Source organism: Suncus etruscus, chromosome 5 (genome assembly GCF_024139225.1).
Source record: "Suncus etruscus isolate mSunEtr1 chromosome 5, mSunEtr1.pri.cur, whole genome shotgun sequence".
Taxonomy (NCBI): domain Eukaryota; kingdom Metazoa; phylum Chordata; class Mammalia; order Eulipotyphla; family Soricidae; genus Suncus; species Suncus etruscus.
This window is the reverse complement of record NC_064852.1, coordinates 76,191,009-76,194,389: the sequence shown is the minus strand read 5'-3', so window position 1 is coordinate 76,194,389 and position 3,381 is coordinate 76,191,009. Positions and strand designations below refer to the sequence as shown.

General features: G+C 35.0%; 1 pseudogene; it reads right to left on the bottom strand.

The window, feature by feature from the left end:
* Positions 1–452: 452 nt before the first annotated feature.
* LOC126009772 (uncharacterized) lies at positions 453–552 on the bottom strand (annotated as a pseudogene).
* Positions 553–3,381: the final 2,829 nt, after the last annotated feature.

Genomic DNA, 3,381 nt, shown 5'->3' with positions numbered 1-3,381 from the left:
GTGTGTGTGTGTGTGTGTGTGTGTGTGTTTTTGAGGGGGGTCACACCCAGCAGCGCTCAGGTGTTACTCCTGGCTCCACACTCAGAAATCGCTCCTGGCAGGCTCAGGATGCCGGAATTCGAACCACTGTCCTTCTGCATACAAGGCAAACGCCCTACCTTCATGCTATCTCTCCAGCCCCACCGACCTCTATTTTATTACTTTTTGTTTGGGGACCACATCCAGTCATGCTACAGGGTTTCTTCATACTTAGTTGTACTCAGAGTAGTCCTAATGGTACTCAGGGATCATGTGGTGCTAAGAATCAAACCTGAGTTTCTTTTATGAAAAACATGTGCTTCAGCTTTTACAGGATTTTATATTTAGTGTTTTGTGATTTATGACCAGGCATAAAATACAGTTTGAGATATAAAATACTGTTCATTGATAAGGATTAAGTTCTTTTTTTTTTAAAAAATATGGAACACATCACGAATTTGCGTGTCATCCTTGCACAGGGGCCATGCTAATTTTCTCTTCTACTTTTAGTATATGTGCTGCCGAAACAAGCACAGGATTAATTTCTTTTTTAATTAGTAGGTTTGGGGTTGGCTAGAGGTATAGTACAGGAGTTAAGGCACTTGCCTTGCAAGTAAGTTGGTTCCAGTTTGACCCCTGTCATACTACATTTGGTTCCTAGAGCATCATTAGAAGTGATCCTTGAGCAATTAGTTAAGAGTAAGACCTGAATGAACACCACTGGGTGTAGTCCTAAAAACAAATAAGTAAAATAAATTAAGTAAACTCATAACTATTTGAGGTGAAAATCAGGTTCTTATTCCATGTATTTAAAAAATTACTATACCAGATAGTGTACTTTCAAATTACTATTCATACTTAAAATTTATAATCTGTAATTTTGCTTATGCTTGATTTACAGTGCCTTTTATTGAAATAAATATATTAGGGGTAAAAAGTTAAATAAGATATTTACTGATTTTTTTTAGTGTGTATGCATATCTGTATAAGAAAAAATATTTGTGTATAAGATAAAAGGAGTATTTGGTTTGAGGATAATTGTTGCATCAGTACTCCAACTATATGTAGGTATAATTGTATGTTTTTCTTCTGTTTTCTCCTTTTCCACTTTTCCACAAGCATGCACTCATTAATCAAAGACGGTGCACTCCTGCTGAGGGCAGAGAGGTTCATCAAATTGGCAGTCAGTTTGGTGTAAAGAACGGTGTACTGAAGCTCTTAACTCGCTGGGACATAAATAAATCTAAGGTCTTTGTATGCAAACCCTGGAGGTTAATACTGTATAATTCAATGTCCTGTCTTTGTTTTTATGATTGATGTTTTTAAATGTTTCAAGCCTGATGCAAGTCTTCTACTAGGTCAGGTCTGACTGTCTGATTGGCTGAAGTAAGAAAGCATTAGGTTGTCAGAAGGACTTAGAGTATGCTGCAGAGATTTTGATTTTTTTTTCCCCTGCGAGATCATTGTCATATTGCCTGAGCTGTTATAGGAATGTACTAGTGATTGACATCCCCCACTGTGATAATGGACCCAGTGCATGAAATGCCAATAGTTTGGTCCTATTTGTTCAGAAGCTTACTGCCATTTGTATCCTTAACAGAGCTAACATGTAGAACAAGCAAAACTACTGGGATTTCTCTAGAAATAGTGCTGGGATTTGGCTTTAACATGAATTGGTTGCATATTCATAATTTAAGAACAGCTGGTTACAGCAAGCACATAGTCATTTGCAAGCTATTATAAACCATTCTACTCACACATGGAGCCTATGCTTGTTGGAATTTTTTTTTATCGATCTACCTGCATTTAAAATCTGGTCACTGCTGCTACAGAAGCTCTTCATTTTAGCTGTGTTTGCAACATAGAACAGCTTTAGTTTTAAATATTTAATTTAAACTAAATGCAGAATAAAATGTAGATGCTTTGAAGGAACCAGTGTAAAAGTCTTTTATGTATTACCTACCAGATAGCTCATCTTGGCCCCAAATAAAACTATATTGTACAGCTTTTTAAATTTTTGGGTGATACATCTTTGAGTTTTGTTTTTAGATAAATAACATCTATTATTGTTTACTTTAATATATTGTAAATTATATTTTACTAATCATATGTCATTTTAGGAAACAACACAAGCAGTAGATTGTAATTAATTAGCCTTTAAGGTAATTTTATGTAACATATTGTACTTTTAATTTATGAATGGTGTAAGGAAAATTAGGAAGAAAAATTAACATTATAATTTGATTAGGATAGTGCTAATTCTAAACAATAAATTTACTCTTCAATTTTTTTTAGGAGAAATCTAAATAGCAAATTTTTCTTTTTCGGAACACTTGTGTAATAGTAAGCACATTTGTGCTTTTATATACTTAAATGATACATGTAAATTATTCTGTAATTTCCTCTCTGTTGCCCTACATAGTATTAACTAAAAGTAGAAAAGAAAAATCTGTTATCTGGGTTTTTAATGAGAGAAGTGATAGGGAAAAATGTTAACTGTGATTTTGAGACATCCTTATAGAATCCTGCAAGGTCTCCATTGATTGGTGTATGTTAAAACAAGTGGCTGTGTCTATGTGATTTGTAGTGATGATGTTTATACTGTGCTTGCTGCACAGAAGTGTTAGGGTCACATGCACATGCATGTATTTGTCCCCACACTGGATGATGAAGGAGCTTTCAGCATTTCAAGGTTGAGTACCAGTCCTAAAAGTGCCTTTTACTCTTTCTTGGAATCACAATTGGCTAGATGTGTTGGTACTATAAGAGAGTATATGGCCAAATTTAATCAAGGTGATAGCAGGTGCTGCCTTTTTTGCTAAGTAATAAATTCAGAGGTTATTAAAGGACATCATGTTATGTTTTTTAGTTTTGAGTTGCATAGATAATAACTATGTATAGTAAATTGCCATTATGTGAGCTTATATTCGTTATTTTGTAAATTACTTTATACCTCTTTTCTCTAAATCCCTCAGACTGTTGTCCTTTCAGCTTTTTTCTGTGTTCTTTAGTGTCTCATCACAGTATAAGTCATGTAAATAAATGGAATTAAAGTAAGTTTTTCTTAATACCCTCTTTTTCATATGTTATTTGAGAAATCATTTGTATTTTCTGATTCTTGTTTGTAACAGCAATATTACTGCATATGATTTTTTTTTTTTTGGTTTTTTTTTTGGGCCACACCTGGCAGTGCTCAGGGCTTAATCCTGGCTGTCTGCTCAGAAATAGCTCCTGGCAGGCACGGGGGACCATATGGGACACCGGGATTCGAACCAACCACCTTTGGTCCTGAATCAGCTGCTTGCAAGGCAAACACCGCTGTGCTATCTCTCCGGGCCCGATTTTTTTTTCTTTTTTATGGAA